The sequence below is a fragment of the Suncus etruscus genome, chromosome 5, assembly GCF_024139225.1.
Source record: "Suncus etruscus isolate mSunEtr1 chromosome 5, mSunEtr1.pri.cur, whole genome shotgun sequence".
NCBI lineage: Eukaryota > Metazoa > Chordata > Mammalia > Eulipotyphla > Soricidae > Suncus > Suncus etruscus.
In genome coordinates this window covers 117,135,006-117,152,194 of record NC_064852.1, presented here as the reverse complement: position 1 = coordinate 117,152,194, position 17,189 = coordinate 117,135,006, and the positions used below count along the sequence as shown (strand labels likewise).

The 17,189-nt window shown below is 40.3% G+C and overlaps 2 protein-coding genes across 2 annotated transcripts in view; both read left to right on the top strand.

Moving 5' to 3' along the window:
* CDK15 (cyclin dependent kinase 15) overlaps nucleotides 1-17,189 on the top strand; it is a 117,512-nt gene that overhangs the window by 41,550 nt on the left and 58,773 nt on the right. The gene's annotated exons all lie outside the window — the stretch shown is intronic.
* Nucleotides 7,348-17,189, top strand: part of NOP58 (NOP58 ribonucleoprotein) — a 507,450-nt gene continuing 497,608 nt past the window's right edge. Inside the window, exon 1 of the mRNA XM_049773252.1 lies at nucleotides 7,348-7,351. The gene's annotated coding sequence lies outside the window, so the exon portion shown is untranslated. The remainder of the gene's footprint in view (nucleotides 7,352-17,189) is intronic.

Sequence of the window (17,189 nt, the reverse complement as noted above, 5' to 3'; positions counted from 1 at the left end):
CCCCAGGAGACATATGGCAATGTCTGGGCACAGTTTTTACTGTTGCAGGGAGGTAAACAGCACCCCTGACATGATGTGGGTATGGAGGCCAAGGATGCTACCGAATACCTTAAAAGACCCTGGGTGATCACCCCATAACAATAACGTATTTTGTCCCACATGGGATCAGGGGTACAAAGGATATAACTCTGTTAAAGATTGAAGCATAATAATGTAGATTCCATCGGCTCACCCCCTGCCCCGGGTAACACACACATATAATTGCTATCAAGTGGCCCCCAGCTCCCCACACTGGTGGGCTTCTCTCCTCTTTGCAGTTTTCCTTGTCCTTCCCTTCCCCTTTTAAAAACAACTTACTGACATTTTTGTGTATTTCAGAATGATTCTTGTGGTTTTACCTGCTTTTGACTTTTTACAAAATTATATATGTAATTCCTGAGTGCAGAGCCAGGAGTAACTTGTATCTCAGTTGTTGCCTCAAAACAATACAAAGAGCCCATAAAACTATATATTTGTATGTATATATGTTTGTATGATTTTTGTTTGTTATCTGGTATGCTGATGGTTGAAGCCAGGGCCTTCTCACACTTAACATGGCAGGCGCTTCACTTCTGAACCACACCCCAGTCTCAATGCTGTACATTTTCTGCTTATGTTTTCTGCTTATGTGACTTGCATTTTTTTATTTGCTAAGTCCTAAGATTCATTTGTGTTGATGTATGCAACTATCTTTTCTGTCCTGTTGACGAACATTTGATATAGCTTTTAGCTGATGTTTTCCTAGTATATTTCAGCATTTCTCTAGTGGTCTTAGATGTAGATTGGCTGTATTGTGTGAATATTCAGCTTCAGTTATCCAAAGTGAATATGATATTTTATGTGCTAGGAATGTTCTTTATCCAAATCTGATAACAACAGATATATTCGCTTTTATTTATTTATTTTTATTTTTTTATTTTTTGGGGGGTCATACCTGGCCTCACTCAGGGGTTACTCCTGGCTCTATGCTCAGAAATCGCTCCTGGCAGGCTCAGGGGACCATATGGGATGCCAGGATTTGAACCATCAACCTCTGTCTACCTCCATGCTATCTCTCCAGTCCCATAGCTTTTATTTCGTGTGTGTGTGTGTGTGTGTGTGTGTGTGTGTGTATGTGTGTGTGTCTTGTAATTTATTCTTGTTTTGGAGCCTCAACTGGCAGCATTTAGGAGTTACCCTACTTCAGTACTCTTGGGACCATGTAGTGCTGATAATGGGGCCCAGAACACCTGTGTGCAAAATATGTTCTTAGCCCATTGAACAGTCACACACCAGATGCTTAACTTTAGCTTTAGACCCAGAACATGGTATTGATATAATGTAATAACTTAAATTGTATCTTCCTATTTAATAATGAATACTCTTTCAAGGTTTATTTGCCATCTGTGTTTCTCTTTCAGGAAATTTCTATTTGTATCTGATTAATTTTGTTTTGGTTTTTTTATTTCTACCTCTTTCCCTTCTTCCCATTTCCTATTGACTAATGGAAGTTCTTACATTCTGAATATTTATCTTCTAGTTATATGTGTTACAACTAGCCTCTTTATGACATATGCTCTTATACCTTTATTCTGTCTTTTGGAACAAAAGTGCTTAATTTTAATATTAGTGACTGATATTATCACTCTTTTGTTTTATGGTTCCCTTTTGGTTCCTTATTTGAAAATTCCTTCTCCCATGGAGGTCAGAAAATATTCTCCAATACATTCTTTCAAGAGTTTTAAAATTTTTCCTTTAAATTCTTAATATATCCATATTGATGGCAAAAAACAATCAATTGTTCCACCTCAATTTATTCAGAACTCTGTGATGGCAAATATTTCATAGATCTAATTTCCATAAGTACATAATCTCTTCTTGGACTCTGAATTCTATTCTACTGGGGTAAATTTTTCTGTTCCTATTTTACTCATTTTATAGCTTTATTATAATACTTTACATTTGGTAGGACAATTCTTTCATGTCTTTCCTTCCTTTTTTGGGGGGAAGGGGGCACATCCAGCAGTGGTCAGGGTTTTTACTATTGGCTCTCTGCTTAGGAATTATTCCTGGCCATGCTCAGAGGACCATATAGGATGCCAGGGGTTAGATCCAGGTCAGCTGTGTGAAAAATAAATAGCCCCCATGCTATCACTCTACCAGGGGTCTCAAACTCAATTTACCTGGGGGCCGCAGGAGGCAAAGTCGGGGTGATTCTTGAGTGCAAAGTCAGTAGTAAGCCTTGAACATTGGGGGTGTGTGACCCAAACAACTGAAACAAAACAAAACAAAACAAAAAAAGATTCCTCTAGGGCAGGGCCACAAAATGTTGTATGGAGGGCCGCAAATTTGAGACCCCTGCAACCCCTTCCATTTAAACATCTTCCATTTATTATTATTATTTTTTAAATCTTCCATTTATTTAATCTTCCTCAAGAGCGGCTTGGCTATTTCCCCCCCTTTAATCTTTTTGTTTGTTTGTTTGTTTTTAGGCTACACTCAGTAGTGCTCTGTTTTACTCTTGTGCTCTGTGCTCAGGGATCACTCCTAGTGATGGCTGGGGGACCATATGGGATGCTGGAGATTGAACTTGAGTCTACCACATGCAAAGCAAATGTTCTACCTATTCAGGTGCCCCTTAGATTATTTTTTTAATAAAAACTTAGATTCAACATTTTAGATTTAATAAACATTTCTACTGTTTATTTTTCACTAGAATTGCACAGAATTTATAGACCACGTTGAGGCTAGTTATCACTTATAGTTATCTTCTAATTTTGCAATATGGTATAATATTTCTCTGTCAATTTAGTTCTTTATAACGTATTTTTTTTAGTGAAGGCTTATAATTCTCTAAGGTCTTACATATCTAGAGCAAAAGTCCATGTAAACTTATTTCTATTCTTGTTCTTACATATGACACCTTTCCCATGCATATTTAGTTGTTTCTGACAGTGATATGCTAATTTTCCTTGTAATTTTATTTGTGGACCACTTTTAAGATCTAGATGGGACGTGTTCCTATAAAAAGAGTTGCTTTTGATTCTAGGTACATTTATTAAAAATAAATTCATTTTTTTGCTTTAGGATCATATCAGGTGATGCTCTGGGAATTATTTCTTGTCTGTGCCTGGCCAACCATGCAGTGCTGGGGTTGAAATGGAGTGCATATTTCTAGGATGCACTTACTCAGCCCATTGAACTCTCTCACTCTCTGGTACCTCATTATTGTGTTTTACATAAAGGTCTGTCTATTATTCAGATCTTGATTTCTTGATTAAGAAATACTTCTATTTCCTACTAATGGAGTAGATCTCTGCAGGAGGTTTGGGGACAGTAATGGCCAGTTCTAAAATTGAGAGAGGGAAGGTGTGAGAGGGCCTCCCAGAATATCTTATTGGACCAGAACAATAATTTGACAAAATGATGAACAATAATGGAACCATGTTGGATGGACACAAGGAACAGGTTGTCAAGCTGATTTGACAAAAGGTATTAGCTGGAGAAATCATTCAAATTTGATTTGATGTTAAAAGTTTTACACGATATTGGGGTGGTAGGTTTGTAGAAAGAAGAGGAACCCACCCTCATAGAAACATTTAGGTTTAGGAGCTTTTTATTATGGGGGGGGCACACCCAGCCATGCACAGGGGTTACTCCTACTCTGCACTCAGAAATTACTACTGACAGGCTCAGGAAAACATCTGGGATTCCAGGGGTTGAACCCAGGTCATTTGTGTGTAAGGCAAACACCCTACCTGCTATGCTATTACTCTGGCTCCATTTATTGTCTTTTAGACAAAGGATGCTAAACTTGTAAAGAAGTAACAGGACAAAGGGGAGATGTGTCAGGTCTTCTCAGAGATGGTAAATTGTAGGTAAATTGTAAATGTACATGAACACTTTAATGTTAGCTATGGTCAATAGCAAGATTAATTTGTGGAGAGTTCCTGGGCTACCTTTGATGATGGGTTTCTGCCCCCTTCCTGGTTTGGGCACACTTTAATGTTAGCTATGGTCAATAGCAACATTAGTTTGTGGAGAGTTCCTGGGCTACCTTTGGTGATGGGTTTCTGCCCCCTTCCTAGTTTGGGCATATGAAGGACAGAGACAGAGGGTTCATCCTTGTTTGTTTACTCAGTTGTCTTCAGCTCAAATTTTTTGGGTGGCATATTCTATAGAGTCAAGGTTTTAAAAGGTATTGAAAAACTAAAGAGCAGTAATGGATGAAAGGAAACTGAAAAATGACAGCATGGTGGGGAGGGCATTTGTCTTGTATATGGTTTCCTGGGATTGATTCCCAGCATCCCATATGGTCCCCCAAGCACTGCCAGGAGTAATTTCTGTTTTTTTTTTCTTTTTTAAAAATACATCTTTATTGGGCCCGGAGAGATAGCACAGCAGCGTTTGCCTTTGCAAGCAGCCGATTCAGGACCAAAGGTGGTTGGTTCGAATCCCGGTGTCCCATATGGTCCCCCGTGCCTGCCAGGAGCTATTTCTGAGCAGATAGCCAGGAGTAACCCCTGAGCACCGCCAGGTGTGGCCCAAAAACCAAAAAAAAAAAAAAAAAATCTTTATTTAAGTATCATGATTACAAACATGTTTGTAGTTGGGCCTCAGTCATTGAAAGAACACCCCCCGCCCCCTTCACCAGTGCAAATTCCCACCACCAATGCCCCTTTCTCCTTCTTCCCCTACAGCCTGCCTGTATTCAAGACAGGCATTCTATTTCTCTCACTCATCAACATTGTCATGGTAGTTTTTAGTGCAGTCATTTCTCTAACTGCATTCACCACTCTTTGCGGTGAGCTTCATATCATGAGCCTGTCCTTCCGGCCCTTATCTCTATTGTCTCTGGGCATTATTACATAATGTCTTTATTTTTTTCTCTTTTCCTCCAGAATCTCATGTTTCATGGCATAGAATTTCTCAAAATAGTCTCTGATTACCCTTTGAATCTCTGTATTATCTGTAGTGATCTCCCCCTTTTCACTTCTAATTTGGTTTATTAAGTTTCTCTCTCTCCTTTTCTTTGTGAGTTTTGCTAGTGCTTTATCAATCTTGTTTATTTTTTTAAAGAACCAACTTTTGCTTTAGTTGATCTTTCAAATTGTTTTTTTGGTTTTCCATTTAATTAATTTCTTTTTTTGGGGGGGAACCATATGGGATGCCACAGATTGAACCCAGGTCTGTCTTGGGTCAGCCACATGCAAAGCAAACGCCCTAATGCTGTGCTATTGCTCTAGCCACTCCATGTCATTAATTTCTGCTGTAAGCTTTGTAATTTCCCTCTGCCTACTTATTTTGGGTTCATTTTGTTGAATATTTTCTAATTTTATAAGCTGTGTCATTAAGCTATTTATGTAGGTCCCTTCTTCCTTCCTGATGTGTGCTTGCAACTTTGACTTTGAGTTTGTTTGTTCTGACTATTCAGATGTTTTTTTTTTTGTTTTTGTTTTTTGTTTTTTTTTTTTTGTAGGCAGCAGAATGTTGAATTTAACTTTTTGATCCATTTTGCCACTCTGTGTCTCTTTTTTTTTTTTTTTTTTGGTTTTTGGGCCACACCCAGTAACGCTCAGGGGTTACTCCTGGCTATGTGCTCAGAAGTTGCTCCTGGCTTGGGGGACCATATGGGACACCGGGGGATCGAACCTCGGTCCGTCCAAGGCTAGCGCAGGCAAGGCAGGTACCTTACCTTTAGCGCCACCGCCCGGGCCCTACTCTGTGTCTCTTAACTGGTGCATTTGGACCATTTATGTTGAAAGATAATTGTCATGGGATTTAGAGCCATCTTTGTGTAGAAGTTTGGTGTGTCTTTAGGACTGACTTGTCTTAAAGTAGACCTTTCAGTTTATTTTTTAAGGCTGGTTTTGAGTCTGTAAAGTTTCTGAGCTATTGTTTATGTGTGAAGCTATGTATACTTCCTTCAAACCTGAAAGTGAGTCTGGCTGGGTGCAGTATTCTAAGTGAAGCATTCATTTTGTTGAATTCTGTCACTATATCCCACCACTGCCTTCTGGCCTTAAGGGTTTCTTGTGCTGTAAATCTTAAGGATGCTCCTTTGAATGTAATTTTCATTTTTGATCTTGCTGCCTTCAGTATTCTATCCCTATCTGTGGGATTTGTCATTGTGACTAGAATATGTCTTGGGGTAATTTTCTTCGGGTCTCTTTTAGCTGGTATTCTTTGGGCATGTAGGATTTGGTTGCATGCAGTCTTTAGCTCTGGTAGTTTCTCTATAATGATGTCCTTGACTGTCAATTCTTTTTTTTTTTTTTTTGGTTTTTGGGCCACACCCGGTGACGCTCAGGGGTTACTCCTGGCTATGCGCTCAGAAGTCGCTCCTGGCTTGGGGGACCATATGGGACGCCGGGGGATCGAACCGCGGTCCGTCTCCTAGGCTAGCGCAGGCAAGGCAGGCACCTTACCTCGAGCGCCACCGCCCGGCCCCTGACTGTCAATTCTTTCTGGGGATTTTCTTCCTGGGCCGCTGGGTCTCCAATAATTTTTATGTTGTTTCTATTGAGTTTTTCAAAGACTTCTATTTTTATCTGTTCACATTCTTTGAGGATTTTTTCCATTGTCTAATCATTTGCTTTAAGGTTCTTTTCCAATCTCTTCTGCTGTATGGAGTTGTTCTGAATCTCATATTCCAGCTCACTGATTCTGTCTTTAGCTGCTGTTACTCTGTTGAAGAGGCTTTCCATTGAGGATTTTATTTCATCTACTGAGTTTTTCAGTTCAGTTATTTCAGTTTCTGAGTTTTCTTTTTTTTTTGTTTTTTTTTGTTTTTTTTTTGTTTTTGTTTTTGGGTCACATCCGGCGGTGCTCAGGGGTTACTCCTGGCTGTCTGCTCAGAAATAGCTCCTGGCAGACACGGGGGACCATATGGGACACCGGGATTCGAACCAACCACCTTTGGTCCTGGATCGGCTGCTTGCAAGGCAAACGCTGCTGTGCTATCTCTCCAGGCCCAGTTTCTGAGTTTTCTGATTTCTATCTTTGTGTTCTGTTCAGCTTGATCTATGCTTTCTTTGACTTCTCTGAACATCTTTCATATTTCTACTCTAAATTTCTTATCTGAGGGGCTAACAAGGTGGTTGGTACTTTTTTTTTTTTTTTTTTGGTTTTTGGGCCACACCCGGTAACGCTCAGGGGTTACTCCTGGCTATGTGCTCAGAAGTTGCTCCTGGCTTGGGGGACCATATGGGACACCGGGGGATCGAACCGCGGTCCGTCCAAGGCTAGCTCAGGCAAGGCAGGCACCTTACCTTTAGCGCCACCGCCCGGCCCGTGGTTGGTACTTTTTAGCTCATCAGAGCAGCCATCTTCATGCTCTATGGATGCTGTTGTCCTGTGTTGGTTCCTCATTGCTATGGTTGTAGTGTGGTTTTTACTACGTTTTGTGGTGGGGTTGGGGTTCACGAGCTAGAAGATGCGCATAGCCAATGAGCCCAAACACATGGCAGGATTCAGCCTTCACCCTAATTGTGTGGAGAAAGCTTACCCTTATGCTGGGCCCTGAAGACATTATGTTTGCTGTTGGCTTCTTGGCTGCCTCAAGCAGGAAAGCAGGCAGGGAGAGAGGCAGCAGCTTTTTATTGGACCAGTGATTTCTAAAATTCAAACACTTTGGGTCCTGTATTGCTTCTTAATTAACAACAGAGAGTAAAAATAAAAACAGTTGTCTTAGTAAGGAGCAACTAGAAACACACTTCACCAGTCTTATGGGTACTTATTATGTACTTGCTATATGCCAGTCATGCTATGCTTCTTAATGTTGAAAAGACATCGGATAACATAAAATGAATAAGCTGACCTTTGTCCAGCTCCAGAATTTCGCTCTCTAGCTCCCTGGCTCCAAAATCTGGCATCCTACTCAGTCAGGTCTCCATGAAGAGCTTCCCCAGCTTCCCTGGATATGGATTGCACAACTCTAGCAGCTGGGCTGGGTCTGGACTTGGGCCAGCAGCTTCAGGTGGGAGAACACTCCTGGCTGCAGAAGACGACAGAAAAGCCCCAGGAGCTCCTGAGGCACCCTCCGCCAGGAGTAAATTCTGAGCACAGAGCGAGGAGTAACCCCTAAGCATTTCCAGGTGTGGCCCAAAATAAAAAGAAACTAAAGAGTTGCACCAGCTTGTGTAGTTCTAAGTTGAATTCTGGGGGTAATAGAGCAAAATGACTATGCAGCAAATAGGAGAGTCCTATTTACATATGGATTATGGCATAGATGATGGTATCAGATCAGTATTAAATTACTGTCTTGTAAACAGCATATTTTTTGGAGGGGGTCACCTGCCAGCTCTGAATTATCTCTCAGCCCCTACATAGATGTTTTTAAAAGAGAGCTTTTGTTCTTGGAAGTCTTTAGGAGTCTTGCAATTTATTCTTCACTGTTCTTGGAGAAAATAGAAAAGCATACAGATAGACAAACAGATAAACTGTAGAATGACAGAATCGGTAATAAAGATGTTGGTAATCAGAAGCCTGGAAGGGAGCTCTTTCTACTGCTCCTGTAACTTAGCATATTGGGCGAGGGAGAGGCTTAGGGTGCGGGAACTACTCTTGGCTCTGTGCTCAGGGTTGCTAATGGCAGTGCTCAAGGGACCATGTGGTCCAGGGGTCAAACCCTTTGTGCTTGTCTTTAAGTTTGAAATTATTTTTAAAGATAGTTATTACCAAATTGAGAGAAGTGCTGTTAAAATTAGAAATGCTACAAGAAGCACTAACCGTATGTGATTAGTATTTGCAGCTATTTTGTGTAATTTGAGAATTATATACTTTAGAATTGTACAGACTTTATTGTTATTATTATTTTTGGTTTTTGGGTCACACCTGGCAGTGCTCAGGGGTTACTCCTGGCTCTGAGCTCATAAATCGCCCATCAGGCATAGGGGACCATATGGGATGCCAGGAGTCTAACTATGGTCTCTCCTAAATCCACTGCATGCAATGCAAACGCCCTACTGCTGTGCTATCTCTCTGGCCCCAGGCTTTATTTTTTATTTTTGTTTTGGGGTCACACCAGGCAATGCTCAAGGGTTACCCCTGGCTCTGTGCTAAGGAATCACTCCTGGCAGTGCTCGAGGTACTATGTAGGGTGGTGAGGATTCTGGTTGGCCATGTACAAGGCAAGTTTTGTACTATCTTTTTGGTCCTCAAATTAAGTTCAAAGACTCAAGGTTGTTAGCTTGGCTACTCAAGTCTCAGGTTGCTGGTTTTTTCTTTTGTCATTTAACTCACCAGTGGAAGGTTTGTTGTGCACTATTTGATTTGTTACATTTTGGTCCATGTTTTGTTTTTTATACTTTGAAGCTATTTTCATTAAGTATAAATAAATTCAAGACTGACTCATTACTCTTGTACACTTTAGAGTTTACTTTTGGAGTTATTTTTCTTTCTTTTAAAATATATCTTTTAGAATTTTTCTTAGTGTAATTACGCCTGTTGGTAGCAAACTATTTTTGTTTCCTAAGGTAAACTCTTGTTGAAAGTTAGTCTTGCAGGGACCAGGAATTATAAACTGAAGAATATTTTCTGTGAGAATTTTAAAGACAGCATTCCTCTTCCCGTTTTTTCATTGTTACTGTGAATTTTGCCTTTTTCTTGCAGGTGATCTCTTCTTTATCTAAATTAATTAATCCTGGCTTTGTTGTTATGGAGATTTCATTATAAATTGTCCAATGTGAGGATTCTTTCTTCCTTTCTTTCTTCCTTTCTTTCTTCCTTTCTTTCTTCCTTCCTTCCTTCCTTCCTTCCTTCCTTCCTTCCTTCCTTTCTTTCTTTCTTTCTTTCTTTCTTTCTTTCTTTCTTTCTTTCTTTCTTACTTTCTTTCTTTCTTCCTTCTTTCTTTCTTTCTTTCTTTCTTTCTTTCTTCCTGTCTTTCTTTCATCTTTCTTTCTTTCTTTCTTTCTTTCTTTCTTCCTTTCTTTCTTCCTTCTTTCTTCCTTCCTTTCTCTTCCTTCCTTCCTTCCTTCCTTCCTTCCTTCCTTCCTTCCTCCTTCCTTCCTTCCTTCCTTCCTTCCTTTCCTTCCTTCCTTCCTTCCTTCCTTCCTCCTTTCTTCCTTCCTCCCTTCCTTCCTTCCTTCTTTCTTTCTTTCTTTCTTTCTTTCTTTCTTTCTTTCTTTCTTTCTTTCTTTCTTTCTTTCTTTCTCTCTCTCTTTCTTTCTTTCTTTCCTTCCTTTTCTTTTCATTCTTTTTTTCTCTTGCCACACCAGGTGGTGCTCAGAGCATACTCCTAGCTCTGTGCTCAGGGATTTCTGATGGGGTTGGGTAACATATGGGGTGCTGAGGATTACACTGGGTTGTCTGCAAGCAAAGTAAATGCCATCCCCACTTTTTCTTAACCCTGCTTGGTACATTTTATGCTTCTTCAAATTCTGACCCAAGACTTTCATCATTTATTTTCATTTCAAATGCTGCCATTTTCTTTGGGGGAAATAATGAAAGAGTAATAGGCCATATTTTCTATTATTCATAGCTGTTAGACTCATATTCCTCTTTTCCTTAACTTGTACTACATTCTGAGTTATTTCCTTGTTTTCATTTTGTTTTGTTTTCTTTGGGGGTGTTAGGTTGGGGGGTGAAGGGGCAAGAATTGGGCCTTACTCTGTGGTGCTCAGCTGCTATTCCTCCTCTGTACAAAGAAGTGATTCCTAGTTGCTGTAAAATATGTGGTAAAATTGTAAAATATGTGGTACTGGGGGTCAAATGGGAATGGCCACATGCAAAGTGAGTGCCTTAAGTTTGGCTAAATTCTTTAACTCACCAGTTCTTTAAGACTCTCTTAATTTATATATTTCTTTTTTTTTTTTTATAGATTTCTTTTTTTTTTTTTTGCATATTTTTTTTTATTTAAACACCTTGATTACATACATGATTGTGTTTGGGTTTCAGTCATAAAAGGAACACCACCCATCACTAGTGCAACATTCCCATCACCCAAGTCCCAAATCTCCCTCCTCCCCACCCAACCCCTGCCTGTACCCTAAACAGGCTCTACATTTCCCTCGTACATTCTCAATATTAGGACAGTTCAAAATGTAGTTATTTCTCTAACTAAACTCATCACTCTTTGTGGTGAGCTTCCTGAGGTGAGCTGGAACTTCCAACTCTTTTCTCTTTTGTGTCTGAAAATTATTATTACAAGGGTGTCTTTCATTTTTCTTAAAACCCATAGATGAGTGAGACCATTCTGCGTTTTTCTCTCTCTCTCTGACTTATTTCACTCAGCATAATAGATTCCATGTACATCCATGTATAGGAAAATTTCATGACTTCATCTCTCCTGACAGCTGCATAATATTCCATTGTGTATATGTACCACAGTTTCTTTAGCCATTCGTCTGTTGAAGGGCATCTTGGTTGTTTCCAGAGTCTTGCTATGGTAAATAAACCTGCAATGAATATAGGTGTAAGGAAGGGGTTTTTGTATTGTATTTTTGTGTTCCTAGGGTATATTCCTAGGAGTGGTATAGCTGGATCGTATGGGAGCTCGATTTCCAGTTTTTGGAGGAATCTCCATATCGCTTTCCATAAAGGTTGAACTAGACAGCATTCCCACCAGCAGTGGATAAGAGTTCCTTTCTCTCCACATCCCCGCCAACACTGTTTATTCTCATTCTTTGTGATGTGTGCCATTCTCTGGGGTGTGAGGTGGTATCTCATCGTTGTTTTGATTTGCATCTCCCTGATGATTAGTGATGTGGAACATTTTTTCATGTGTCTTTTGGCCATGTGTATTTCTTCTTTGTCAAAGTGTCTGTTCATTTCTTCTCCCCATTTTTTGATGGGGTTAGATGTTTTTTTCTTGTAGAGTTCTGTCAGTGCCTTGTATATTTTGGAGATTAGCCCCTTATCTGATGGGTATTGGGTGAATAGTTTCTCCCATTCAGTGGGTGGCTCCTGTATCCTGGGCACTATTTCCTTTGAGGTGCAGAAGCTTCTCAGCTTAATATATTCCCATCTGTTATTCTCTGCTTTCACTTGCTTGGAGAGTGCAGTTTCCTCCTTGAAGATGCCTGTAATGTCCTGGAGTGTTTTGCCTATGTGCTGTTCTATATATCTTATGGTTTTGGGGCTGATATCAAGGTCTTTAATCCATTTGGATTTTACCTTTGTACATGATGTTAGCTGGGGGTCTAAGTTTAATTTTTTGCAAGTGGCTATCCAATTGTGCCAACACCACTTGTTGAAGAGGCTTTCCCTGCTCCATTTAGGATTTCCTGCTCCTTTATCAAAAATTAGATGGTTGTATCTCTGGGGAACATTTTCTGAGTATTCAAGCCTATTCCACTGATCTGAGGACCTATCCTTATTCCAATACCATGCTGTTTTGATAACTGTTGCTTTGTAGTACAGTTTAAAGTTGGGAAAAGTAATTCCTCCCATATTCTTTTTCCCAATGATTGCTTTAGCTATTCGAGGGTGTTTATTGTTCCAAATGAATTTCAAAAGTGTCTGATCCACTTCTTTGAAGAATGTCATGGGTATCTTTAGAGGGATGGCATTAAATCTGTATAATGCCTTGGGGAGTATTGACATTTTGATGATGTTAATCCTGCCAATCCATGAGCAGGGTATGCGTTTCCATTTCCGTGTGTCCTCTCTTATTTCTTGGAGCAGAGTTTTATAGTTTTCTTTGTATAGGTCCTTCACATATTTAGTCAAGTTGATTCCAAGATATTTGAGTTTGTGTGGCACTATTGTGAATGGGGTTGTTTTCTTAATGTCCATTTCATCCTTATTACTATTGGTATATAGAAAGGCCATTGATTTTTGTGTGTTAATTTTGTAGCCTGCCACCTTGCTATATGAGTCTATTGTTTCTAGAAGCTTTTTGATAGAGTCTTTAGGGTTTTCTAAGTAGAGTATCATGTCATCTGCAAACAGTGAGAGCTTGACTTCTTCCTTTCCTATCTGGATTCCCTTGATATCCTTTTCTTGCCTAATCGCTATAGCAAGTACTTCCAGTGCTATGTTGAATAGGAGTGGTGAGAGAGGACAGCCTTGTCTTGTGCCAGAATTTAGAGGGAAGGCTTTCAGTTTTTCTCCATTGAGGATAATATTTGCCACTGGCTTGTGGTAGATGGCCTTCACTATATTGAGAAAGGTTCCCTCCATTCCCATCTTGCTGAGAGTTTTGATCAAGAATGGGTGTTGGGGGGCTGGAGAGATAGCATGGAGGTAAAGCGTTTGCCTTTCATGCAAGAGGTCATCGGTTCGAATCCCAGCGTCCCATATGGTCCCCTGTGCCTGCCAGGAGCAATTTCTGAGCATGGAGCCAGGAGTAACCCCTGAGCACTGCCGGGTGTGACCCAAAAACCACAAAAAAAAAAAAAAGAATGGGTGTTGGACCTTATCAAATGCTTTCTCTGCATCTATTGATATGATCATGTGGTTTTTATTTTTCTTGTTATTGATGTTGTGTATTATGTTGATAGATTTACGGATGTTAAACCAGCCTTGCATTCCTGGGATGAAACCTACTTGATCGTAGTGGATGATCTTCTTAACGAGGCATTGAATCCTATTTGCCAGGATTTTGTTGAGGATCTTTGCATCTGCATTCATCAGTGATATTGGTCTGTAATTTTCTTTTTTGGTAGCATCTCTGTCTGGTTTAGGTATCAAGGTGATGTTGGCTTCATAAAAGCTATTTGGGAGTGTTTCTGTTTGTTCAATTTCATGAAAGAGTCTTGCCAAGATTGGCAGTAGTTCCTCTTGGAAAGTTTGATAGAATTCATTAGTGAATCCATCTGGACCTGGGCTTTTGTTTTTCGGCAGACATTTGATTACTGTTTTAATTTCATCAATGGTGATGGGGGTGTTTAGATATGCTACATCCTCTTCCTTCAACCGTGGAAGATTATAAGAGTCCAAGAATTTATCCATTTCTTCCAGGTTCTCATTTTTAGTGGCGTAGAGTTTTTCAAAGTAGTTTCTGATTACCCTTTGAATCTCTGTCATATCAGTAGTGATCTCTCCTTTTTCATTCCTGATACGAGTTATCAAGTTTCTCTCTCTCTCTTTCTTTGTTAGGTTTGCCAGTGGTCTATCAATCTTGTTTATTTTTTCAAAGAACCAACTTCTGCTTTTGTTGATCTTTCGGATTGTTTTTTGAGTTTCCACTTCGTTGATTTCTGCTCTCAGCTTTGTTATTTCCTTCTGTCTTCCTAGTCTTGGGTCCTTTTGTTGAGCATTTTCTAGTTCTATTAGCCGTGTCATTAAGCTACTCAGGTAAGCTCCTTCTTCCTTCCTGATGTGTGCTTGCAAAGCTATAAATTTTCCTCTCAGTACTGCTTTTGCTGTGTCCCATAAGTTCTGATAGTTTGTGTCTTTATTGTCATTTGTTTCCAGGAACCTTTTTATTTCCTCCTTGATTTCATCTCGGACCCACTGGTTATTGAGCATGAGGCTGTTTAACTTCCAGGTGTTAAAGTGTTTCTTCTGAGTCCCTTTGGAGTTCACAAATAATTTCAGAGCCTTGTGGTCAGCGAAGGTAGTCTGCAAAATTTCTATCCTCTTGATCTTATGGAGGTATGTTTTATGTGCCAGCATGTTGTCTATCCTGGAGAATGTCCCATGTACATTGGAGAAGAATGTGTATCCAGGTTTCTGGGGATGGAGTGTCCTATATATATCCACTAGGCCTCTTTCTTCCATTTCTCTCCTCAGGTCTAGTATATTCTTGTTGGGTTTCAGTCTGGTTGACCTATCCAGTGTTGACAAAGCCGTGTTAAGGTCCCCCACAATTATTGTGTTGTTGTTGATATTATTTTTCAGATTTGTCAACAGTTGTATTAAATATTTTGCTGGCCCCTCATTCGGTGCATATATGTTTAGGAGAGTGAATTCTTCCTGCTCTACGTACCCCTTGATTAATATAAAATGTCCATCTTTGTCCCTTACAACCTTCCTGAGTATAAAGTTTGCATTATCTGATATTAGTATGGCCACTCCAGCTTTTTTATGGGTGTTGTTTGCTTGGATAATTTTTCTCCAGCCTTTTATTTTGAGTCTATGTTTGTTCTGACTATTCAGGTGCGTTTCTTGTAGGCAGCAGAAGGTTGGATTGAGTTTTTTGATCCATTTAGCCACTCTGTGTCTCTTAACTGGTGCATTTAGTCCATTGACGTTGAGAGAAAGAATTGTCCTGGGATTTAACGCCATCTTTATTTCAAAATTTGGTGTGTCTTTTGGGTAGTCTTGTCTTAGATTAGGTCTTTCAGTTTTTCTCTTAAGACTGGTTTTGTGTCTGTGAAGTTTCTGAGCTGTTTTTTGTCTGTGAAACCATGTATTCTTCCATCAAACCGGAAAGTGAGTTTTGCTGGGTATAGTATTCTGGGTGAAGCATTCATTTCATTCAGTCTTGTCACAATATCCCACCACTGCTTTCTGGCATTGAGTGTTTCTGGTGACAGGTCTGCTGTAAATCTCAGGGAAGCTTGCTTGAACATGATTTCCCCTTTTGATCTTGCTGTTTTCAGAATTCTGTCTCTATCTGTGGGATTTGTCATTGTGACTAGGATGTGTCTTGGGGTGGTTTTTCTGGGGTCTCTTTTGGTTGGTACTCTTCGGGCATGCAGGATTTGATCACATATATTCTTTAGCTCTGGAAGTTTCTCTTTAATGATGTTCTTGACCATTGATTCTTCCTGGAAATTTTCTTCCTGGGTCTCTGGGACTCCAATGATTCTTAAGTTGTTTCTGTTGATCTTATCATAGACTTCTATTTTCGTCTGTTCCCATTCTTTGACTAATTTTTCCATTGTCTGCTCATTTGCTTTAAGTTTTTTGTCCAATCTCTCCTGCTGTATGGAATTGTTATGTATCTCATCTTCCACAGCACCAAGTCTATTCTCAGCTTCTGATACCCTGTCCCAGAGCTTATCCATTTTGTCATTCACTTCGTTTACTGACTTTTTCAGTCCTGTTAGTTGACATGTTATTTCAGTTTGGAGTTTTGTCATTTCTGCCTTCATATTTTCTTGGTTCTTATTAGTGTTCTGTTCAACTCGATCCATGGTTTCTTGGAGTCTGTTGAGCACCTTCCATATTGCTAGTCTAAAGTCCTTATCTGAGAGGTTGATTAGTTGTTCAGTCATTATCTGGTCCTCAGAATTGTCATCTTCATTCTCTATGTCTGATGCTGGCCTGCGTTGTTTCCCCATTGTCACACTTGTATTGTGGGTTTTTCTACGTGTTGTGGTGGTATTCATTGTCTATATGATGTAGGCAGCACACTCCTCTGGCTCCTCCCTTTCTGGATGGGCTGACTTGCCTCTAAGGGAGGGGGAGTCCTCCGTGGATGAAGCCTCACACTGGGTCAAATCTTAGGCCCGAGCATGCAACAGAGAAGACAGTCCAGAGAGAAATGTTTGCTTCTGTGATATAGCGCCGTTCTTAGTGTGATTTTTCCTTCTTGTTGCAATGGAGTTCTTTCCTTAGAAAGAGTGCACGGCCGCGTAGCGAAGCGGAGCGGCCGTGCTCCTCTGAGCCTCTTTTTGCCCCACTCGCAAGAGTTTCACGCAAGAGGACAGTAGACAGACATAGACAGGTCACACTCACAGTCTTTCACAGTTGAGCCCCACTGGGCCGGTGTACTTTCGCGGATTTTCCCCGCCTGGTGTCACACACAGGGAGCCAGCTTTTGCCCAGATAGCATTGTTATCTCTTCCCGAATGTAGTTTCTTTGGAGTTAGCTTCCCAGGGCTCTGAGGAGAGCTTCCAGAGTTCAGGAAAGACAGAGAAGGGTAGGACAGGGCTCCCTTCCGGTGCTCAGTTCCTCAGAAGAAGCACAGCCCGGTGGAGATTCTGCAGGTAGAGCAGTCAGCACTCTGCCTGGAACCCCCCACCTGCAGCCATTTCTCACTCACTCACTGGCTCGCTGGGTAGCTTCTGAATGTAGTTTCTTTGGGGTTCGCTTCCCAGGGCTCTGAGGAGAGCTTCCAGAGTTCAGGAAAGACAGAGAAGGGTAGCTAATTTATATATTTCTTACTTTTTCATTCTTTATACAAAAATATATGAGCTCATTGCTAAGTGTTTGATCAACTTCATCATGATGAATAAATAACATTAAAAAAAATCCAGGACTAGAGGTATAACTCAGTGGTAGAATGCATGCCTTGGTAACCCCCCAATTTAACTGTAAGTCAGTTTATAGTTGTTAC